Below are 26,119 nucleotides of genomic sequence, written 5' to 3'. Positions count from 1 at the left end.
TGAGGAGGATGAGGACGATGACCAAGGGAATGATGATGAGGAAGAAGAACCTGTACCCAAAGGCCGGGACAGAGGCTTTGGGACTGTTTTGTTTATAGGAGAAAGAAAACTTTGCCACTTGGTGGCTAGCAGATGACACAATTCTGAGAGACTGTATCCCTGAAGGTCAAGAACAGCCTGAAAGATTGCATTGCAATGCTCAGTTTTCTGGAAGAGGAGGGGCTGAGTGGATAAAGGATTTCGAAGCTGCAGGAAAACTGGGAGAGACTGTTGTGCTTGATTACCTCTATGTGGCAGAGGACAGGTCTGCTGCATCTGTCCATTTGTCAGCCGCCCAGGAGCAGTGATATGTGGGAGGTTCGGTCCCCCATTTATCATATGGGCAAAAGGGGTCATTAGAATAGAAGGACTTAGGACCCTGAGTCGCAGAATATGAGAGAAGGACTGAGTGGGTGTGTGTAGAGGATGGAAGGTGGATGTGTGGAGATGGACAGGTGCAAAGGTACAAAATAGATCACTGTGTAGAGGTACAGAGAATGGGGGATGCAGAAGAATGTAGGGAGAAAAGTGTTCATTCACTGCCAGACTGGTTAGGGGAAGTACCTGATTGCTTATGCGCAAAAGGGAAAAATGATTTTGGCAGAGTGGTGTCAGTTGAGCCTTTGGTGGTCCACCCCAAGTCTGACTTTCGGCCTCACAAGGCCCAGTATCCCTTATCTAGAGATGCAGAGGAGGGAGTGAGAGAAGTACATGCAGATCTGGTGAAAGGGGGGGCTATTAAGGAAATAGCCTATTCTCCAGTTAATTCAGCCGGTAATATTAGCCTGACTGACATACCCGACCGATGCTGATATCTTGATTTGTAATGACTATCGGCCAATACCGATATGTTAACTGATATATACACTGATGACCAAAATTTTGGAAACACTTGCAATTTTTTAAGATTTTATGAACTGTTACACCAGTTATTTATTTAATTGTCTAATGTATAATATGTGTAACATTCTTTCATTGTTTTGAAACATTACTGCCAATAAAACTGGACTCACTATTCATAAAGAAATGTACAATAATCACATTAAATTGTACAAGGACACTCTTTGCCTTGCTAAATCTAATTATTACTCTGGTTTAATCTTGTCAAACCAACATAACTCTAGGACTCTCTTTTCTCTTCTTAACAGCATCACCAAACCCCCTGGTTCACTCTTTTACCACCTCCAATCCACCGACTTCGCTAATTCACTCATGTCATTTTTCACGATCAGCAACATTCACCAACACCTCCCATCTTCCGGCGCTGCAGTCCTTGGAGTGGATATCTGTGCGTCTCCTTCGTACCCAGGTACCACTTTTTCCAGCTTTACCCTCCCCTCTATTATGGACATTATTGAACTGGTTAAAAAATCTAAACCCTCCACATGTCCCCTTGACCCGCTACCTACTGTCCTTGTAAAAACTTGCCTTCCAGTACTAGCTCCCCTCATCACCAACATTATTCACTCACCTCTCACTTCTGGAACGGTTCCCTTACTACTCAAAACTGCTACTGTGACTCCGATTCTTAAAAAACCTGGTTTAGATCCTAATGATTTCAACAACTTCCGTCCCATTTCTAATCTGCCATTCATCTCCAAAATTCTCGAAAAAATCGTTGCTTCTCAATTACATGCCCACCTTAATAATAATAATCTTTATGATCAGTTTCAATCAGGCTTCCATCCCCTCCACAGTACAGAAACAGCACTTATAAAAATCACTAATGATCTTCTTATAGCTGCTGATACCGGTTTGCTTTCCATTCTCATCTTTCTCGATCTAACCGCTGCCTTTGACACTATTTCCCACAGCCTTCTCCTCCATAGACTATCTTCTATCGGTATCACGGACATTCCACTTACTTGGTTCACCTCATACTTCACCAACCGTACACAGTACATACACTTAAAATCACACACATCTAACACCTTCCCTCTGTCCTCTGGGGTTCCCCAGGGCTCTGTCCTGGGGCCCCTCCTTTTCATTATCTACATCCTCCCTCTTGGTTTTATCTTTCGTAAGCACAACATTAATTTTCATTGTTACACGGATGACACCCAGCTCTACCTTTCCTCTAGCCCCTCATCATCACTTCCTCCATCCTCACTTACTCTCTGTCTACAGGAACTCAATGTATGGTTCTCCACTAACTTTCTCATGCTTAACAGTTCCAAAACAGAAGTCCTCTTAGTAGGCACCCCATATGCAATCTCCAAATCTAGCAGCTTCTCAATTAATATCAACAATTCAATTGTCCATCCATCCCCTCAGGTTAAGAGTTTGGGTGTCGTCCTCGACAGTACACTTTCCTTTCACTCACACATCAATGATGTTACTCGGTCCGCATACTTCCACTTACGTAATATTTCTCGTCTTCGCCCCTCTCTCACTCCCCACACCACGGCTATTTTAGTTCACAGCCTTGTAACCTCCCGTATCGATTACTGTAATTCTCTTCTCTTTGGTCTCCCTAATAAATCCCTCCAGAAATTGCAGCTCCTTCAGAACTCTGCAGCCCGGGTCATAACACGAACTCCTATTTTTCACCATATCACTCCTGTCTTACAACAACTCCACTGGCTTCCCATAAAACATAGAATTAATTTAAAAATATTGATTACCACTTTTAAAGCACTACATAACCTCGCTCCTCCATACATATCTGACCTCATCCACTCTGCTGCTCCTGCCCGCACTCTTCGCTCCTCTTCCTCTTTCCTTCTCACTGTACCCTCTGTTCGTTTAATGACAATGGGGAACAGGGCATTCAGTTACTCTGCCCCCCAGCTTTGCAATTCTCTCCCTCCTGATCTCCGTAATTTAGATTCTCTTCCGTTTTTAAATCCAGACTCAAAACCTACCTGTTTAGATTGTCTTATCTTTCTTAATCACACATGTTTCTTTTAATCATTAGGTTTTTTCTTGTTTTATTGAATCTATGTATTTTTTGCATTGTACAGCGACCTTGAGTGTTTTGAAAGGCGCTTATAAATAAAATGTATTATTATTATTTATTATTAATATTTGTGTAATAATTTTTAAAACACAATGCCAGAAATGCTACTTAATATCCACATTTTTGGCCACTAGTGTATATTGTCCATCTTTAACTATTCCATGATGTGCTAATAATCCATCTATCCATCCATCCATTTTCCAAACCGTTTATCCTACTGGGTCGCGGGGGGTCCAGAGCCTTTCCCGGAAACAATGGGCACGAAGCAGGGGACAACCCAGGGTGGGGAGCCAGCCCATCGCAGGGCACACTCACACACCAGTCACTCACACACCAGTCACTCACACACCATTCACTCACACATGCACACCTATGGGCAATTTAGCAAGTCCAATTAGCCTCAGCATGTCTTTGGACTGTGGGGGGGGAAACCGGAGTACCCAGAGGAAACCCCACGACGACATGGGGAGAACATGCAAACTCCACACACATGTAACCCAGGCGGAGACTCAAACCCAGATGAAGAGAGGTGTGAGGCAACAATGCTAACCACTGCACCACCATGCCGCCCCCTGTGCTAATAATAATTATAATAATTATTCCCTGTGAGCAAATTCTGTTCACACATCCCCCAACTTGCCCCATCTTATGGGGAAGATGATGGTGCAGGAGGTAGTGCTATCGTTTAGCAACCAGAGAGTTGCAGGTTCAAGGCCTGGTTTCTCCTAACCCCATCAAAGTGTCCTTGAGCAAGACACTGAACCCCAAATTGCTCCCGGCGTGCAGGTTGGCGCCTTGCATGGCAGCCTCTGCCTCCGGAGTATGAATGTGTTGTGTGTGGATGGGTGAATGTGAGCCACCTGTAGCAGCACCTAGGGAGCTGGGGGTGAATGGCCTTGCTGAAGAACCTGCAAACATAACTGAGCCCAGGCTTGAACCAGTGACCTTCTGGTCACAGGTTGAAAGGTTGAGCCCACGAAGCCACTTGCTCCCCCCTAAGGTTGCAGGCTTCTTGAGTTCATGTAGGAAGAAAAGTCTTTTCTGGACTTTGTTGGTGATGGAGGCATGTCCCACCATGATGGTGCTCGTGGTCCCCTGGAATTGGCATAACTCCACCACAGATATGGCCTGGCCAGTGCTTTCCTAAAGAAGGCAGGCAGGGTTGCTGATTTTAAATTTAGCCTGTTGGTGTTAATGCATTTGTGTAGTGCTGCCCAGCATTTAATGTAATAGCAGAACTCACTGTAGCACAGTGCTTTCAGGTGACAGCTCAGTCACACTTCTTTTTAATGAATGAACTTAATGCATTAAGTAAGTATTAAAAAAATCATCACATGGTCGTGTAGGAGAGAGTTTGATATTGGGGGGGGGGGGCACAACTTAATAGTATAAAGGCAAAGGCATATTTATAGGAGGGGCGAAGGTAGCCAAATTAAATATTGGGGGGTACGCTTCGGCAATAATCTGCTTGCTGTTCCTTTTGTTGAGGGCAGAGCTAATCAATTAAGTTAAGTGAGCTGATTGTGAGATCTAACAAACACATGGAATGGCTGAGCTGAGGAGAGGTTTGGGAACCAAAGCCGTGTTCTTATAACCATCCAACAAGGTATCAGTCACTTTTTGGAAAACAGGAGAAATTCAAGTTGCTTTTTATTGGATTACTGTTTCAGTTCTGACTTTTTTTTACTGCTAATACAAGCTTTCTTCTCAGACAAATAGCTGTAAACATTTTCATTGGCTGCCTAAGACTTTTGCACAGCACTGTACCTGTGCCTCCAGGAATGGACACCAGGCTGAACACTGGATACACGCCATAGAAAATGTTATTATTGTTAGGTAGCATCATTATATTCATTTTATTGTTTCCTGTTATCATATTCACATAATTAATGGTATCAAAAGTGAATCCATTCATTGTCCTATTCAGGATTGCAGGGGGTCTGGAGTCTATTCCAGAGGCTATGGGTGCTAGTCAGGGAACAACCCAGTATGGGACGCTGGCCAATCGCAGGGCACCCTCATGCACTATTCACACACACACGCACACCTGTGGGCAGTTCGGTAACTCCAAGCCTCAGCATGTTTTTGGACTGTGGGGGGAAACCGGAGTACTCAGAGGAAACCCCACGACGACATGGGGGGAAACCGGAGTACTCAGAGGAAACCCCACGACGACATGGGGGGAAACCGGAGTACTCAGAGGAAACCCCACGACGACATGGGGGGAAACCGGAGTACTCAGAGGAAACCCCACGACGACATGGGGGGAAACCGGAGTACTCAGAGGAAACCCCACAGCGACATGGGGGGAAACCGGAGTACTCAGAGGAAACCCCACAGCGACATGGGGGGAAACCGGAGTACTCAGAGGAAACCCCACGACGACATGGGGGGAAACCGGAGTACTCAGAGGAAACCCCACAGCGACATGGGGGGAACGTGCAAACTCCACACACATGGAGCCATGAAGACTGTGAGGCAGCAGTGATAACCACAGCACCACCATGCAGGCCCTCAAAAGTGAATCGCTTCAGGAAATGTTTAAACAGACTCTCTACCAGCAGTCATACACATGAGGTCGCACCGCTGACAGGTGATCAGGGGAGGAAGCATAATGCCTCAGCATGCAGTGCTGGGGGGCTGCAGAGCAGCTACATAAATAAATCATCCATTCTTATTATTGTTAAAAACAATCCACTGCCAGTTCTGACAGTTAAAATGTGTCAAGGTTTCTAATGATTTGACTCCCTTAATAGAAATATTTTGATACCCACCTCCATATAATAGTAATAGAATTTCTCTGATGTAGTTCGTAGTGTATTGCTAGAAGACACTGCAAATAATTTAATCTCAAACTTTTTTCTTTTTTATTCCCTCATATTAACTGGGGAGTCAGAGTGCAGAAATACTAGCATTCAGATCTTTGGAATGGTTCCTGTAACATTCCTTTTATTTCATAAAACTGTTCAATTCATCAGACTTTATGAAAACTGCTATAGACAGACACGTTTGTAGTATTCTTTGAACATATATATTTAACCCCAACAGGATAACCATTCCTCAGACACAGCTGGACCTCTTATTTCATGTCTGACTTGGGGGGTGAGTTTCAGTTTGCCGAGATAATCACACAGAGACACATTCTGCAGGTAAGTAGTGTTTTAAGAAGCGTTTAAATAAAAATTGTACCAAGCTGATACATAGTTAAAGGTTTTGCAAAAATTGTGGTGGTCGTGATAAGGATCGGCAACTATTACACTGCAAAAAAGACCCATTTTACAGTAACTGTAAATGTAATGTTTTTAAGATAGATGTTTTTATTTACGAATAAATCTTCAGTTGTTTTTATATCTCCTACACACAGACACCTGCTGTACTTTGTCCCAACAAAAGTCAAGGGGGAATAAAATTTATACTATTGCATAAACACCTTTTAAGAGCAATTTTTTGATCTTCCATTTAATGTCATTGGAGTGCAATAATGTGCAAACTTGTTTATATATATATCAACATTTAGAAAAGCACAAATGCCTTAGTATTAACTATTTGTACTGAATTGTGCGGGAGTGTATTGGGTGGGACTGAGCTTTTTTTAAAGCGTATATTTTCAAGTTTTTGGTGAAATATAAACAAGTTATGTGGAGCCATGTGCACACACAGTTTTATAAATATGGACTTGTTTTCTTAAGTGCAGTTTCATTCAGCCTTTAGAATCACTTATTTAAAGGCCTCAGGTGAGCTGTGATGTATAAAGCTTTGCTTTGAATAAATATGTCTATATACCTAAATTTGTTCTACACACCATGAAACAAGCAGCAGCTGTAGCAGCCGAAGTGCAGACAGGGGCAGCAGCCCAAATGGCCTTTGACTGACTGTATAGATGTGACTGATTCAGTCAGACAACGGCTTTCATGTTTTCATTAATTTGTAAATGTGTGGTGTAAAACTGATTACAGTAACCAGAAAAGGCTTCATTTATTTCAAATTGGGAGAAGGTAGGGGCGGCATGGTGGTGCAGTGGTCAGCACTGTTGCCTCACACCTCTGGGATGCGGGTTCGAGTCTCCGCCTGGATTACATGTGTGTGGAGTTTGCATGTTCTCCCCGTGTCGTCGTGGGGTGTCCTCCGGGTACTCTGGTTTCCCCCCACAGTCCAAAAACATGCTGAGGCTAACTGGAGTTACTTAATTGCCCGTAGGAGTGCAAGTGTGAGTGAATGGTGTGTGAGTGTGCCCTGCTATGGGCTGGCCCCCCATCCTGGGTTGTTCCCTGCCTCGTGCCTATTGCTTCCGGGATAGGCTCCGGACCCCCGTGACCCAGAAGGATAAGCAGTTTGGAAAATGGATGGATTTTCTACAGATATCATACCTTAAGCCTTTGTGAGGGTGTAGAGCAGCTTTGATGTGTTAGTACAGGAAGATACTTGGTACTCAGCCCTTAACGGTTCCACATCAGCTACATGGAAAGGCACAAAAACAAAGGTCTTGGAGCAGTTCTGTACAGAAACGTTTGCTTTAAGTCAAAACTATAGTCAACTGCTACCAACACAAAAAACAGGCAATTTTGGCTTCTCATTCACATACCCATGGTCTAGATTGCTACATTCTCTGTTACACATATTTTACTTTTAATTACATACTTACTTCATCAATTAGTTAATAATGATGTGCCCCATCAAGTAAAGTCATGAAATTATCATTAATTAACAAACTATCAATTATTATTGGTACGGGTCATTAAGTAACTGGAAATAGGCAAACTTTTATTAAGCATACTTAGTTCACTCAAGGATAAATTCATAATAAAATGTCTTACCAAAAAATGAAATGACGCAAACATACATGCATGTCATTAACCAACATGTAGAGATCACATTCCCTTACCACTGTACATCGTACATTTTACACGTCAATAAATACTTTCACAAAGATTTTTTTTCTTTATTGGAGGGTAGAAATTACATTAACATTTTGCTGAAAACAAACAAGCAAAATGAATGAAATTGTCCATATTACACTCTAGAAATTACCTTAAGTTTTCTGCTGCAAAGAACCAGCAAAAAAAAGACAGGGATCAAACAAAGAACATCAAGTGTCTTGAAAAAGCAATTTTTTTTTCTTAAAATGGACTCAAAATGAGAAGAGACACTTTTTGGTTAAAATCAGGGCGGCCCGTGGCATAGGCAATATAGGCAAATGCTAAGGGCGACATCCATCCAGGGGGCGCCACAAACGGAAGAAAAAAAGTGTAACATTCCACTATTCTTAAAACTAGTTGGTATTAATGTCTTAACATGAAAAGAACAAGTCCACATGAATTTACCTGCTTAGCAAAGCCTATTATATAGTAGTAGTAATAATAATAATAATAATAATGATGATGATGGGGCGGCATGGTGGTGAGGTGGTTAGCACTGTTGCCTCACACCTCTGGGACCTGGGTTCGAGTCTCCACCTGGGTCACATGTCTGTGGAGTTTGCATGTTATCCCCATGTCATCGTGGGCTTTCCGCCGGGGACTCCGGTTTCCCCCCACAGTCCAAATTTGATGATGATTTGATCAACAGCCTAGGTTTCTAAAAAAGTTTTTTTATGGCTTTAAACACACCAAAGATATTACAAAATATAATACTATATAAGATATAAAATATTACAAAACCTCATGAATAATACACTGACATTAGGTCTATATATTTGTGTGTTTTTTTCCCATTAGCCTAGCCTACTTTTTGTCTCTGGGGAAAAGGATACGAATGAACTCGCATGTACGCTAAACATGACTTTATACACAAACACGGAATGTAGTGTCCAGTGTTCAAACTCATTGATTTCAGGTCATTTTCACCTGTTGAAATGATTGAAGACAACAAAAAGATCATTTAAAGCATAAATGCATTTATTTTCTAATTAGATGTCAGCAAAACATTAAACAATTGTATGTAGTAATTGCAAGAAAACAAAAAGAAAACAAAATGTACCATTTTAAGTTTCTGGTACTGTGACATAACACTGATATCAGCGCATTTAACAACGTTACACATGACAGGCTAAACTATTCCTTCTAAGCTAGGTATCCTAAACTCAGTACGTCCAAACAAAAGCAAAAACAGAAATACTGTCACAGGTCCAGGGCGGATTGAGAGCGACAGCGTGTCATGGAGCAAGCAGAAACAGAGAGTGGACGACTCAATCAGGGATTCAAAGGAGGAAAGGGGATAAACACTAGAGACACTAATAAAAACAAAAGCAGACCACGAGGGGTCAAAAACAAGACAAGGAACAACAGTAATCAAATAAGAAATCGGTCGGTGGGTCACAAGCTTTTTTTTTTTTTTTCCCTCCACCACCCCCCCTCTGCGGAGGACCACTTTATTGTGCCCGAGATGTTATTTCAGGTGGAGTCTAGGACCCAACCTGACACGTGTGTATAGACAAACAGGCACACACATATACAAGCATACGTTCCCACCCTCATGCAGACATAAACAAATATTTACACATTCACCCAACATTTAGACACACAGAAATGAACGCTGTACACATACTCTCACTCCCCATATATACTCTATGTGGACCCCTATTTTTCCTCTGGCGAGGAGACCAGAAGATCACCCCGGACCCCGCAGTAGCCGAGAAGCCCACCAGCCCAGACCCCGACCAGACGGCCAGCTCTTCCTCTCGGCCCCCAGCCCCAAATGGTGAACAGGGAACGGGGGTGTGAAAAGACCCCATGCCCCCCTTCGCCCGCTCAGATGTGGTGTTGGTGTGTGTTGTTCTAAAGTGCTTTTAAAACAGATGAAGGGCATGGCACTAACCACCCCCTGCCGACCAACAGCTGGTGTTAGCTCGGCCTCTCCCCAGAGCCCTCAATGTCTATGTGTGATTAAAATTGAGATGTGGGCCCTGGCACCAGAGGTAAGGCTGAATGAACAGACCGCCCTCTGGATGCCATTCTGTGTGCCCATCCCCAATGCCCTAAATGTATGTGTCATGAGAGAGTAAGTAATGAGAGTGTCTACGTTGTAGTGTATGAATGAGGTACAGGTGGTCGCGAGGGGACAGAGGAGGAATACCTAACCTGCATCCCAGCAACGCACCTACACCTCAAAGCCCTACATGTGTGGTGGTGTGATGGAGCGGGAGGAGGGAAGCATTTAGGGATGGGGAGGAAAGGAATGGGGGGGGGGCAAAATACCTCACCCCCCGGAGCCAACTTCCCCGCTGACCCCCATAAGCACTCCCCATTCCCCGAAATCCATCCAGGGAGGGGGACCCAGGCCCATCCACACCGGGGCCCAAGGCAGCAGCACCACCGGGCCCCACAGAGCCCAAGGCGCCCCACCGGACCCCACTACAAAGGAAAAGCTACCCCCACCCCAGCATTCAGTCAACTCCCAGACTGCATAAGACAAAAGACATCCAAAGACATTGTACCTCTCTGAAAGGTAGAAACGTTTCACCGCTCGTCCAAGCAGCTTTGCATGTGCAAATGCACAACCCCTCACTCAACAGAGGTAGAGGCATTAGGCACAACCTGTCTCCAATTTAACCTGCGGCCCTCTCATCATTTGCCAAAACAAAAATAATTCCCAGGAAAAAAACAGACCCAATTCACACCTCCACCAGGTGGACCACCCTTAACGACCCACTCTATTGGAGTAGGAGGGACTGGTTACATCTACCCGCAACTCCCCCCCCCCCACTTTGTTTCACTCAACGAGCCCCCTTATACTACTTACCCAGGAGGATAAATATGTGGAGACTTACAACCTCCCTCAGTCTGAAGAAGCTGCTTGGATGAGCAGCGAAACGTTTCTAACTTTCAGAGACAAGTCCAGTTGCCACGAGTCAACCACCAGAGAGTATGGTCTAAGGTTGCCTGGTCCTTCTGTTCCTCTGTGGCGAAGGGTACCTTAAGGGTACCTTCACCACATTGCCATTTGACACTGACACCTTCACATTGCCTGCTTCTAAATCGCCAACGATCAGTTCTTCCAATAATAATTTGTCCACCTTAGTTTCAACAATATCCAAATTTATAGCATTCAGCTGGAATTCACTGTTTACAACTTCCACTGCCACATCCACAATTTCCAGTTCAAATGCTTTTTCAAAAGACTTTTCTCTAGTCTCCTCCACTTCAACTTCTCCAATTTGTACTTGTACAATTTCGAAATTAAATTTACTTTGATCTAAATATTCGAGATCAAACTGGCAGAGGTCTACCAGCACAGCTCCTATCTTCAGACTGTCTTGATGGTTGTCTACAGGCTTTATGGAGATTGTCCTGTTATTTATCACAAAAGCCTCCAACCCATGTACATCTATCCCCTTATCCCTCCCAAGCTGGCTAGTGGGTGGAGTTACTTGGGAGCACTCCTCTTCATCACCCCAGCAGATGATCTCTTCCCACTTGTCCCAGGCTGCCCAATAAGCATCATCCGTCCAGCTAACTGCCTTGGCAATTCGCCTTCGGGAATGTGACTCAGTTGAACTGTCAGCCTGGTCAGAAGGTGATTCTGCTGGGGAGCACAGCTCTTTCTCATCTCCCCAGTCAATCACCTCTCCCCACTTGTCCCAAGTTGCCCAGTATCTGTCGTCGCTCCAGCAAACAGCTTTCTCCATTCGTCTGATTCTGAATGAGGAAAAACAACATACAGGCAATGCAATGGAGCTGTCAGTCACTCCTGACATGTGGACTACACTTCTGCACTGACCCACACCTTCCCAATCAACAACCGCATTACTGCACAGGCAGAGCTGCTATCTTTGGTCAGCTGGCTGGCGTGAGATTCTCAATTCCAGACAAGTCTGCACATTCATCTCCATATGTGTAACAGTCTTACTACCTTGTAAATAGTCTGGAGGGTTTGCAGACTACCCCAACACTTTTGATGGAGCTAATTTTAGGTTTATAATGGAACAAAACAGATTGACTACAAGACATCTTGAGTGAGGGTTGGCAACCCTGCATATGACACTAACTAACCTGCACATAAAATTTAAATATAGTCCAAACAATATACTGAATTTTACACAAACATATTTCAATATACAGTCATACCTCGGCTCACGAACTTAGTTCCTGACCTGAAAAGTGCGTGACCTCAATCAATTTTCCCATTTCAAATATTGTAAATATGTATTATGTTCAATATGTTTAAACCTCAGAAACGCTGCATTTTCTTCAATTTTTAATATTTTTCTATGACCAAGAATCCATCCATCCATTTTCCAAACCGCTTATCCTACTGGGTTGCCTATCCCGGAAGCAATGGGTACGAGGCAGGGAAAAATCGAGGATGGGGGGGCCAGCCCATTGCAGGGCACACTCACACACCATTCACTCACACATGCACTCCTACGGGCAATTTAGCAAGTACCCGGAGGAAACCCCACGACGACATGGGGAGAACGCGACCAAGAATATAGACTTAAATTAAAATAACCTTACTTGTAACAAGTAATGCTGTTGGCACGTCAAACTGTCGGTGCAGCGGTAAGAAAATCGGGAGAAGACTAACAATAATAGAGGATTTATAAATGGAAAAATAAGTTCACACAACACGTTATTCACCATGAACTAGGACATATCGCCGTCTTTCTCTTTAGGTCACTCTATACATACATATATACACTTCGAGCACGCGCAGTACAACTCAACACCCCCTACCGTACAATCAAATTATGACAGACTGTGCACATATAATTAAGAGCATACATTTACATTTACATGCTAACAAATGCTAAATTAAATAAAACATTAAAACTGAGCATACGCTGGTCGCTCGAAACACGCCAAAACACGGAAAAGAACCACAAAACATCCCCCCAAAACACTAAACAATCAACATTAAAAGACTGAGTAACAGTCAAATGCAGTAATATCGAAAATATGATTTTTTAAAAAATTTTTATTATACTGGACATTTCTTCGCGTTTCGGGTGGTTCTTTGGGGAGCTTTCATTGGACCCTTTTGGGGACTTTTGTGTGTTCGCGGCCCGAAACACGGTTCGACAACCGATGCAAAACATTTTGGAACATCTGGTTCGTAACCCGATTTATTCATGATCAGGACTGTTCGTGGGTCGAGGTACCACTGTACATACAAAGACAGATACTAAATAATAAGATAATTTATACGATAAAATGGGAGCAGAAATGCAACGTACCTTGCCATCTTGGTGCAGAAAAGCAAGTGAAGCCGCGTCTTTCAAACCGGTAGCTTCCCACGTGCGGAGGCATCAAATGTAACCAAGCAACAACATAACTAAATAATAACATCATAATACGTATAGTTGTTATATAATAATGACAGTTTAATAAGTTTTTTATTTACTTTTAGAAGTAAATAAGAAAAAAAAATGTGCAAGAACTGCAAAGCAAGAATATAGTAGTAAGCATGAATCACACATTCAGCTCTGGATAATATCAGACAATGACTTAAAGACACGTGAAATGAACTGCACTCTTGGAGTCTGTCTCTCCCCAAAGCACTATGCAAGGTAACTTGTTTAATATGGGAATTATAAAATGACACTTTGGTAACATTTCAAACTGTTGTAAAGCGATACATAGCGATCAGTATGTCGAACTGTCACGCCCAGCTCGTACGATCCTCATGTGTGCCATGCCCCCCTGATTATCCACGTGTGCTTCCCCATTATACCCAGCTGTGTCCGATTATTTTCGCCCAGTCCTGTCTATTTCAGTCCATGTCTTGCTTTCGTTCCTGGTCGGTCATTGATGTTAGTTAGTCGATGTTCGTGCTTCGTCCCGTTTTAGTGCTAATAAATCCCAGTTTCCCCGTGTTCTGCCTGCCTGTTTCCTGCCCGTGCGATCGCGCTCGCAACCAGTCCGAAACCTGACACGAACAAGGTTATATATCACACAAGCTTCCCACAAGAACCTGTAATTAGACTAAGCGCGTACCACACTGGGCCCGGCTGCCTTATACGGCAACCGAGCACGATCGCATCCCGCCCCCCTCCGCAGTTCTGCCCCCCTGTTGCACTTACTGGTCCGGACGCGAGCACGTTTTGTCATCAACCTGCAACTTTTGTTGTTGTGTGAAAGAAACATAAGAAGCAAAGCTGTGTACCACAGTAGGGTAGAATTCATGGTTAATTTCGTGGCTTATTTGGGGCGGTTTTGAGTATGATGACACACACAGATTTGTCAAGTATACAAAGCAGAGGTTTTTATTTATTCGTGCTGCACGTACAGGAAGATCCACACTTTATCAAATATCTCAGGCAGACTGATGCTGCGCGGGATACCGGTGCGAAAAAGGTATTGCGGTACCGCATTTTTGAAAGCTGTTCGGTATTACATTACATTACATTTCTTTAGTACTTGTACTAATTACACTATTTTCGCTTCCGCTAACTATGGGATCATGACGATGGACTCTATATTTCAAAACCACTGCCGAAACTAAGTTATACACTAAGTTAGATCTGCACCCATCATGCTATATAAAATACTAAAACGTCAGCTAGTTAAGTATGATGTCCATAGCTTCACGTCAGTGATTTATGTCAGGGATATACATTGACGTCATCAAAGTTTGATGTTTGAATAATAAATAGATAATAAAGCATAATGTGCTGCGTGGGAAGTGTTTTATATGTGATCAGGTGATCAGCTTTATTATGGGATGTCACCAAGACAGGTAATGCTAATACTTAAAAGTAAATAGCATAATCATACAATGATAAGAAAGAGAATAAGGCAAAAACATTTCTTGAAATTTGGCCTGAGGGTGGCGCTAGATTGGTGGATGACTTGAACCCAAATTTGGTATGAATAGTTGGAACTGACCTCTATTGATGTGCCAAATTTCAAAAAAGTTGCCAATCAGCTCTATGGGCTGCCATAGACTCCCATGGCAAAAAGCATAATAATAGTGAAAACTACTAAAAATATCCTAAGGTATAGGTATCCTAATAATAATAGACTGTCATCTCTAAATTGCCCACAGTGTGTGAGTGAGTGCATTCCCTGCAATGGACTGGCATCCCATCCAAAAGTATACCATTGTGTCCTATGCTACCTGGGATAAGCTCCAGGCCCTCGTCTCCAGGATATGCGGTATGAGGATGGATGAATAATAATCATGTTTATTTCAATTTCAATTATTGGCAAATATAAACATGTACCAAGGATAATAGCAATAAATACAGTATGCCAAAATAAATGCTAGAGGAGAATCCTGCAATTCCTGCCCCAGTCCTGGGTCTGAGGAGTTTATTCTCACTGAGATTGCATAGGATTCCTCTGGCTGCTGTTTTTCTCCCGTACACGTGAAGTGCTACTTCTTCATTGCCCACATGTGAGCCAGTATGTGAGCTCTGATCCGGGCTACCATCCCGCCCAAGGCATTTCCTCTGTATGCTGCTTCCTGCAGCCCTGCAGTGGATAAAAGGAAAGGACAATGGTTTGTTGATTTATAGCACATGTATTGTTATATTTTATATTATTCAAATATACATTACTAGTAATAACTCAGTAACTACTCAAGTACAAATGATGAACAAATACAGTAACTGTTATGATTAAGAATGAACGAACGTGGGATCAGTATATAACTAATACTTTCTGGTTAATTAATAAATTAAGTAAGAGTGTAGTACTTCAGGGGCGGCATGGTGGTGCTCTCATGCCCGGCTCGTACGATCCTCGTGTGTGCCACGCCCCCTGATTACCCACGTGTGCTTCCCTGATCTTGCCCAGCTGTGTCCAATTATTTTCACCCAGTCTCGTCTATTTCAGTCCATGACTTGCCTTAGTTTCTGGTCCGTCATTGATGTTAGTTAGTCTTAGTGCTGTCTGCTCCGTCCCGATCCCGAATAAATCCCCGTTTTCCCCGTACTCCGCCTGCTTGCCTGCTTGCCTGCTTCCTGCCCGCTTGTCAGCCTGTGCGCACTACCCGCTTTAACCAGCGAACTCTGACAGGTGCAGTGGTTAGCACTGTTGCCTCACACCTCTGGGACCCGGGTTCGAGTCTCCGCCTGGGTCACATGTGTGTGGAGTTTGCATGTTCTCCCCATGTCGTCGTGGGGTTTCCCCCCACAGTCCAAAAAACATACTGAGGCTAACTGGAGTTGCTAAATTGCCCGTAGGTGTGTGTGTGAGAGTGAATGGTGTGTGTGTGCCCTGCGACAGGCTGGCCCCTCATCCTGGGTTGTTCCCTGCCTTGTGCACATTGCTTCCGGGATAGGCTCCGGACCCCCCGCGACCCAGTAGGATAAGCGGTTTGGAAAATAGATGGATTGATGTACTACTACATTATTTGTGGCCCCTCAAGTAAAGTGTTGCTCCTAACTCATCTGGTCTTTTTATATGTTGTTAAAACATACTGAATTAATCCCTGCAAGAAATTCTTTGAGGGGGTTAGAGAGAAAATGCAGGAGACTGAATCCAGGACCTCAGCTATATCTTTTTTTAGTGTTTACGTGTAAACAGTCAAGACTAAACTATATGGGCTCATACTAAAATTAAAAATTCATGGCAAAGTGTTACTCCATTTTGAACAATATGAGCAGAGTATGCACAACCTTTTTATGTGAGACACGGCTATATGCACTATATATTTGTGCTTCCCCTAGACTTCCTGAGACCTTAAATAGTGTGACATTTGCAATAGCGAAAGCCTTCGTTTTAAAGATGACTTTTCATGTTTTCACTTGAAATCATGTGGAAAGATCACATCTCCACGCACAAAGCTCTTTCATATTTCCTGAGAGCCATATTTCATATTTGCTGGCGAGCTGTCTCAAAATTTTATCAGTTCCATTCCAGCCCCCTATAATGCCTCTGCAAAGACTGAAAAAGATCCATCAAACGGTTATTGAGTTATGGTCTTAGCAGGGTCAAGCATCAAAACTGCTGCTTTTTTCATTATCACTATGTGGCGCTGCTTGCATTTTGGGACTGTTTCAAAATTAAATCAGTTCTAGTTCCTCACCAATACCTGTACAAAGTTTGAAAAGGATTCGTCGAACGGTTTTTGAGTTATTGGCTTGCATGCCAAAGTATCTGCAGCGACAGGGGAACAGTGCTAAAACCAAAAGTATTCCCTGAAGGCCAGGGAATACCATCCATCCATCCATTTTCTAAACCGCTTATCCTACTGGGTCGCGGGGGGTCCGGAGCCTATCCCGGAAGCAATGGGCACGAGGCAGGGAACAACCCAGGATGGGGGGCCAGCCCATCACAGGGCACACTCACACACCATTCACGCACACATGCACTCCTACGGGCAATTTAGCAACTCCAATTAGCCTGAAGGCCAGGGAATACAACAAAGGTAATTTATGCTTACAGATCTGAAATCAGCAGATCACATTTATGTACCATCATGTATGTTAAGTTCTTGTTGCTGTTAAGCGGAGAACTACTACACGGGAGAGAAGTATCCAGGCTGAAAAATATCTTCTGGAATTTTACTGAGGTCAGACTGTCATTGGCCCCAAAGTGGCATTCCCATATCAGTTGAAATATGCAATTGTCTGCATGCATAAACTTGCCTCTTACGCCATACTCCATCCATTTTCCAAACCGCTTATCCTACTGGGTTGCGGGGGGTCCGGAGCCTATCCTGGAAGCAATGGGCACGAGGCAGGGAACAACCCAGGATGGGGGGCCAGCCCATCGCAGGGCACACTCACACACCAGTCACTCTCACACGCACACCTACGGGCAATTTAGCAAGTCCAATTAGGCTCAGCATGTATTTGGACTGTGGGAGGAAACCGGAGTACCTGGAGGAAACCCCACGATGACATGGGGAGAACATGCAAACTCCACACACATGTAACCCAGGTGGAGACTCGAACTCGGGTCCCAGAGGTGTGAGGCAACAGTGCTGACCACTGCACCACCATGCCGCCCCCCTAGGTCAATCCATTCAACAGTTATTAGCCACAAGGCATGTTTACTTATTGCAACACCACCTAGTGGTGGTGTTGGAGAAAGCGTCAGGCTTTCCACTCCAACTCTGCACACAGGACCAAACTACAGTACAGTATATGTTGAAGAAAGCGACAGGCTTTACACTCCAACTCTGTACACACCATTAATTACGAGACAACACACTTAGAGTTTTACTTGCACAAGGGTAACCACACTCTCTGCATGCTAGGCTACAAAGGAATGTGTTACAAAGGGTGGTTCCCCTTGGCACCTTTATTTATAGTCAATGGGGGGCAGGGGTCAGCACTGTCGCCTCACACCTCTGGGACCCAGGTTCGAGTCTCCGTCTGGGTCACATGTGTGCGGAGTTTGCATGTTCTCCCCGTGTCGTCGTGGGGTTTCCTCCGGGTACTCCGGTTTCCCCCCACAGTCCAAAAAACATGCTGAGGCTAATTGGAGTTGCTACATTGCCCCTAGGTGTGCATGTGAGAGTGAATGGTGTGTGAGTGTGCCCTGCGATGGGCTGGCCCCCCATCCTGGGTTGTTCCCTGCCTCGTGCCCATTGCTTCCGGGATAGGCTCTGGACCACCCGCGACCCAGTAGGATAAGCGGTTTGGAAAATGGATGGATGGAAGGGTAACCACACTCTCTGCATGCTAGGCTACAAAGGAATGTGTTACAAAGGGTGGTTCCCCTTGGCACCTTTATTTATAGTCAATGGGGGGCAGGGGTCTTGGAGTGAGAAAGAGAGAGGAAGGATACCGCTTTTGTCAAATTGACAGGTCGGGTCAAAGGTCACGTTCAAAAGTTCAGTGGGCGGAGCTTATGTTGTAGTGGGTTGAGCTTGGTTGTGTAACTGACGCAATAGCATATGGATTTAATTATTTATTTAAATATTTTTTTTTGTCTTCTTCCCCGGGGGGTTGGTTGTGTAACTGCTGCAATGGTATTTGTATTTAATTATTTATTTATTATTTTAAATGATTGTGGCTTAGGGGGCCTGGGTTGGTTGTGTTAGTGCTGCAATGGTATTTGGATTTATTTATTTATTATTTTAAATGCTTATTTTAAATGTTTATTATTTTAAAATGATATTGAGGAGAGTGCTTATGAGTGTGTATTATTTTAAAAATGATATTGATGAGAGTGCTTATGAGCGTGTGTTATTTGAATAAGTTATTATTATTATTATTTTGTGGTGCGCGGGGCGGGAGTGAGCGTGGCTGGGTTACCTGATGGAGCGCGAGCGTACGGTGTGCGGTAGCGTGGTAAGGTCCCCGGGCTTCGGAGAATCAGCAAAGGACTTATTCACATACTGGTGCGGTAGCGCGGAAAGGTCCGCACGGCTTTGGATAATCCTCGGAGAGAGCGATGCGGGAGAGCTGAGAGGCGTGCTGCTGCGCGAGTCTGAGAGAAACTGTGAGAGACTGTGGGATAAAATGGTAAAGTTGGAGCAAAGAATGAGAGGAGGAGGTGCAGGGTCTATCGTCCAATAAAAACGCTCGGCGCTAGTTTTGACCGTGTGTTTTTTTCCTCACGCAAGCGTTTGTATCACATCGGCGTATGGCGCCAATTTGTAAAGGTCATAAGTCGAGACATACATCGAGTCTGTCAATTTGTCCGCCAGTAAATTCTGCAGGGCCGTGCCACCTAGCCATCGAGGCGCCCCCCTACCCGGCCACGCGGGCCATACATCGAGTCTGACACTTTTGCCCTCCAGTAAATTCTGTTTAAAGTTTTGTTTTCACATACGTCCCAAATTACAGATAATTTTCTTACACAGGCACGAGTAGCATCATCAAGGCCGTACCACCTGGTCATACATCAAGTCTGACAATTTCCCCGCCAGTAAATTCTGTTTATAGTTTTGTTTGTCATACATGACCGTGCAGATATGGGGTGACAGAGACAATTAAATTGTATTGCGGCGAGCGGGGGGGGCTATTCCTCCTAGGGCAGAGGCACAAGTATCTTCGAGGTCTTACCCTTCCTGCCAGCCAAAGAGGTTCATCCAGGCCTTACCCGGTGAGTATATTATTTCTTTTATTCGCGTGATAAAAATGCTAATTAATTAAATTAAATTAAATTAAATTAAAAATAACATTCTAATAATAGGTATTCTCTGTTTTTTCTATGTACAAGAGAGAGAGACTGCGCTGACCGGTCAAGAGAAAATCTACAAGAGACCTGAATCAGCAGTGTTATAAAGCACATAGCCAACGCTAATTAATAAAGAATTTAAGCATAATAGCCCAGACGTACCATGGCCTATAGCTGGTAGAAACGGAGCTATCCTACGGCCTACAAGATAAAAGCATATGGCACCAAATTGGAATCAGTAGTCTTTAAAAGAATAAATGGACTAGCAACTGTCTCTGGGGGAGCAGCCCCGGTTAGGTACTATTAAGCAGCATTTAGTGACATGCATCAAAACACATTTTTTAAAACTTTGACAGAATAAAGTCTTAGTTATTTTAATAAATACGTTTTTCAGTAAATGTTTATTCACGCGCATGCGGACAAACACACACCCCGGAGGTCAAACTAAAAAAAAGTTGATACAAACTACAGTTGTATCGGACACGCACACAAAAACACAAAAGAGTTTGCTCAATCAAAAAACACCAAACATATATAGTTCACGTTTTTTATTAAAATGTATAAGGATTGTTTTGATTTAAATTAATATGAGTGGAATATAAGTCATTTACGCAACAGGATTTGAGGAAGAACCTAAATAGCAGCTAGAAATGACCGACCAGGCAGGCAGAAGTCTGCTTTTCTTATCTCACAAGTCATGGAAGGGTGGGAGGGGGGCCACATAAGTGTGGGGTAGGAACTGTGGAATCAGGCAGGGGTGTAAGAATTTAGGATATAGTCTTGTTATTTTAAAGAAGGTGTACATGATTATTTAATTATATTTAAAGAAGGTGTACATGATTATTTAATTACATTTAATAGGAACCAGTAAGCTGCATTTAGCACCATGCTGCAAATACACATAAAAAAAAACTTTAAAGAATAAGGTCTTAGTTATTTTAATAAAGACATCCTACAAGGTACCCACGGCCCCAGCTTATATAATCTACAAGCTTGATCTGAGATGCTTGCTGGAGTACAATGCTAAGTTGACAACGGTAACGGAGCTGCATATTGTTTGATAGTTATGAAACATAGTTCAAATTCAACAGTGTCAGCAGTCATCCACTATGCAGGGAGACTACAGATTGACTATAACGACCCCATTTATCTGCTGGAATTATTTAAAAAAAAAAATTGACATAATAAAGCCTTAGTTATTTTAATAAATATGTTTTTTCAGTAAATGTATATTCATGCTCATGTGCACAAACACACACACACACACACACACACACACACACACACACACACACACTGGTGGTCAGGGGCTTTAGAGTTTAACTTTAGGTCTGTGAAAGTATAGGACCGCTAACTTAGTCGTTCATGAGTCTTATTGTGAAAAACCACACAAAATAGACTTGTAAATTTTAAAGAAAAGACATTAACAGCTTTTGTTAATGTTTACATGTATAAAAACTTTAGATGTGTTTGTAAAACAGTCAAACAAAAATGTGTTATTTTAAAGTAGTATAAAATATAACCTTAACTTTGGACGCAAGATGAACAACCTACACACACACACACACACACACACACACACACACACACACACACACACACACACACACACACACACACACACACACACACACACACACAGCAAAACCCCAAGCATGCGCACAAGCGCACAACCAAAGGTTGGGAAATGTGCTTTTCCTTATCTCACAAGTCATGGAAGGGGGGGATGGGGGACACATAAGTGGGGGGTAGGAACTGTGGAATCAGGCAAGGGCGTAAGAATTTAGGATATAGTCTTGTTATTTTAAAGAAGGTGTACATGATTATTTAATTATATTTAATAGCAACCAGTAAGCTGCATTTACACATTAAATGCAAAAACACTTAAAAACTTTAAAGAATGGTAATATAACTTGACCATAGTTTTTAGTTACACAAATGTTTTAAAATGTAACATGAAAGTTTTTCAAAGTAAGATGTACAAATGTTTTAAAATGTGACATGAAAGTTTTTCAAAGTAAGATGTACAAGTATTTTAAAATGTAACATGAAAGTTTTTCAAAGTAAGATGTACAAATGTTTTAAAATGTAACATTAAAGTTTTTCAAAGTAAGATGTACAACTGTTTTAAGACATTACATAAAAGTTTTTCAAAGTAAGATGTACAGATGTTTTAAGATGTTTGGGTGTTTTACAAAAACATTTTGTTATGTGTTTGCAGCCCAAACGTATTTTTAAAATGTACAAAGTTTTATGCATTCATTTTGTGAATTAGTTTTGAAATCTAATATGAACATGGCTTTTATTTTACAAAAGCAAAGTTGTAAAAATTTTGTAGGGTTTTTATCAAAGGAGATTTTGTTAATGTAACATAAAGTTTTTTTTATTTTCAAAGTTGCACAAGTGTTTCAAAATGTATCATGTATACGTGTGTTGTATTTTTCAAGCTTGTACAAAAATGTTTATGCACATTTATCAAATGAGTTTTTAAAATGTACCATGACCGGGTGTTTTATTATTCAAAATAAAAGTTGTACATATGTTTTGTTATATGTATGCACCACGGTTGTGTTTTTAAAATGTACTAATTTTGTGAGGTGGTGGGAATAAAGCATATTTAAAGGGGTACCTCTCATGGAATCTACCAATCTTTACCAGCTGATGAACCCTGAGCCACACGGGGACAGGGGGTTTTAACCGTGAGACTCGACACCTAGGCATTAGATCCTTATGTCAACAATGGTCCCCATGCATGTACCCAGTGTAGGGTCAGGTCCAGAGAAAGCTGTAACTACGAGTGCACCTGGTTAACAGCATTTAATTTATAACAGTACGAGCTAGAAAAATGCATTTAGCAGTCGCATTAAAACACGTTAAAGACTTTAAAGAATAAAGCCTTAGTTATTTTTTAATAAAGATGGCTTTTCAGTAAATGTTGACTTTCCTACAAGGTGACCCCCGAGGCCTATGCTTATAGCATCCGGGTGCCTGATTTGAGATGCTTACTGAGGATGCCATGTTAACACCGGTAACTGAGCTGCACCATGTGTCACACTTAATGAAACTTAGTCCTAATTCAACAGAACCAGTCGTCATCCACTTTGCAGTGAGATTTCTGAGCGAAAAGTGAGCAAAGTTTCATTTTCTTACTTTACCACCTATCGGTTAGTAAGGGAAATGGAGACGGTAATATGTCGGACACGTCAATGGCACTGAGCACGAGGGAGTGTGCGGTGTGGCGCGAGCTGCTAGCTGATGTAACGCTGCGAACAGTGGGGCTCTTACGTTTTTAAGATGCGGCTAACTATCCCCGAGACACTTTAGCCAGGTTCGTGTATATTTGCTCTTAATGCTGCTGTCAATGCCAGGAGGGAGCTGGCTAGCAATAACATCTTTAGCTGGTCTTAAAGCTTGCTGTATTTTTCATTCAGTACATACACGGTTTAGAAGAAAACCTAATCGACATTTAAATAAATAAAAAATAAACGTACAAAACTATTGAAATCCACCAGAAGCATGTGCATATTTTTCTGGTTTGCATGTTATGTGTGGTTGTCTAAGCACCGTCGGGCCTAGTGTTTGATAGGTGATGGAGAAGCATACGGTCGTAAACTGCATGCGCTTATGCCAACAGGTGTTTAACATACAAACATAGACGCTTTCTTTAACGTGAAACATTTAAAGGCTCATTCTGTTTTGTCGACATTCTTAATTTTATTCAAGTAGCCTCTAATCACCTTACACTTGTTCTATTTTACTGTAGAGTATTTTAAAACAATGTCACTGTAATGTCACCACATGTCAAAGCTAACAAGGTAACATGATTGTATCAGCGGAACAAAAAGCCGTCGCCTGGATATGTATAGACAGATCATATATTGCTCAGCAAATCGACCGCATTATGAAATCTATTTGTATTTAGACAAATATATTGGGAATGAAGTGTCGCGTTTTAAGAGGCAGACATTGAGGCCGAATTTAAGTTGGTCACAAATGTATTTTTCTTCTGCAGCTAGAAGCGTCGTCTGAGCCTGATTTTAACTGGCATGTCGGTGTGGGATTCTTATAGTAGAAGTTATGTGAATTGCGGTACTCTGAAATTAAGTGATATGTGTATTAGAATCGTGAAGTGTCATCTTCCTTTTGTTTTAGCTTCCCCCTAGGCATTTTTATGAACTGTATTGCAATATCAGACAGTGTGTCATGAATTTCTGAAGGCATGTTATATATGACCGTTCCTTGGATACGTCTCTTGTACAGTAGTTACAGTTTGTCAGGACAAGACTGTTTGCCTAATGTGACATGGTGAACAAGTCCTGTGATTAAAGCATGTCTGCTGCTTAAAACATTGTGTTGTATGATGAAGGTTTCTTGCCGGTACATGTTGAATTACATTAGAATATTCAAGTATTATTTTTTAAATCATTTAATGAAATAGGTATTTATCTCATTATTGATGATGCCTGTGGTCCACCTGTATGACAAGTAACCTGTCCCGGACAGAGGTTTCTTCAAGGCCTGTTGTAGGAACCCCATGGTGTAGCATTATGAGAAAGTATACAGGGAGTAGTACAAATGAGCAGTCGCCCTGCCCCTCTTTTACTCATTTTGGATGCTTAAATTACTAAATTGTGTCTTTAATGCTATTCTGTATGATTCTATGGTCTGAGTGAGTCTCCAGTACTACATGAATGGTAAACTTAAAAACTCTACTTCTCTTAGCTTAATAATATTTTCTTTCTTGAGTTGAATTAGTTTGTGTCTAATTTTCATTTTATTGATTTTCTGCACACTTGGATTATTTATTTGCCCCCCTTGTCTTAAAGGCTAGAGGGGGTCTGTGCTTGTGACCTGGCAATTATTTTCGGTGTTTGTCACTAAACTTGCAATATAAAATTTGAAGACAGGTCTGTGTAACACCGGTAACTGAGCTGCACCATGTGTCACACTTAATGAAACTTAGTCCTAATTCAACAGAACCAGTCGTCATCCACTTTGCAGTGAGATTTCTGAGCGAAAAGTGAGCAAAGTTTCATTTTCTTACTTTACCACCTATCGGTTAGTAAGGGAAATGGAGACGGTAATATGTCGGACACGTCAATGGCACTGAGCACGAGGGAGTGTGCGGTGTGGCGCGAGCTGCTAGCTGATGTAACGCTGCGAACAGTGGGGCTCTTACGTTTTTAAGATGCGGCTAACTATCCCCGAGACACTTTAGCCAGGTTCGTGTATATTTGCTCTTAATGCTGCTGTCAATGCCAGGAGGGAGCTGGCTAGCAATAACATCTTTAGCTGGTCTTAAAGCTTGCTGTATTTTTCATTCAGTACATACACGGTTTAGAAGAAAACCTAATCGACATTTAAATAAATAAAAAATAAACGTACAAAACTATTGAAATCCACCAGAAGCATGTGCATATTTTTCTGGTTTGCATGTTATGTGTGGTTGTCTAAGCACCGTCGGGCCTAGTGTTTGATAGGTGATGGAGAAGCATACGGTCGTAAACTGCATGCGCTTATGCCAACAGGTGTTTAACATACAAACATAGACGCTTTCTTTAACGTGAAACATTTAAAGGCTCATTCTGTTTTGTCGACATTCTTAATTTTATTCAAGTAGCCTCTAATCACCTTACACTTGTTCTATTTTACTGTAGAGTATTTTAAAACAATGTCACTGTAATGTCACCACATGTCAAAGCTAACAAGGTAACATGATTGTATCAGCGGAACAAAAAGCCGTCGCCTGGATATGTATAGACAGATCATATATTGCTCAGCAAATCGACCGCATTATGAAATCTATTTGTATTTAGACAAATATATTGGGAATGAAGTGTCGCGTTTTAAGAGGCAGACATTGAGGCCGAATTTAAGTTGGTCACAAATGTATTTTTCTTCTGCAGCTAGAAGCGTCGTCTGAGCCTGATTTTAACTGGCATGTCGGTGTGGGATTCTTATAGTAGAAGTTATGTGAATTGCGGTACTCTGAAATTAAGTGATATGTGTATTAGAATCGTGAAGTGTCATCTTCCTTTTGTTTTAGCTTCCCCCTAGGCATTTTTATGAACTGTATTGCAATATCAGACAGTGTGTCATGAATTTC

General features: G+C 42.3%; 1 long non-coding RNA gene across 1 annotated transcript; it reads left to right on the top strand.

Moving 5' to 3' along the window:
• Positions 1 to 18,664: 18,664 nt before the first annotated feature.
• LOC125722225 (uncharacterized) lies at positions 18,665 to 22,080 on the top strand. Its single transcript, XR_007386226.1, has 2 exons — positions 18,665 to 19,938; positions 20,056 to 22,080. It is a non-coding gene; the product is annotated as an uncharacterized LOC125722225 (long non-coding RNA).
• The last annotated feature ends 4,039 nt before the right edge of the window (positions 22,081 to 26,119 follow it).

This window comes from Brienomyrus brachyistius, unplaced genomic scaffold, assembly GCF_023856365.1.
Source record: "Brienomyrus brachyistius isolate T26 unplaced genomic scaffold, BBRACH_0.4 scaffold37, whole genome shotgun sequence".
NCBI classification, from domain to species: domain Eukaryota; kingdom Metazoa; phylum Chordata; class Actinopteri; order Osteoglossiformes; family Mormyridae; genus Brienomyrus; species Brienomyrus brachyistius.
Note: the sequence above shows the minus strand (reverse complement) of the source record. Positions and strands in the feature narration are given on the sequence as shown.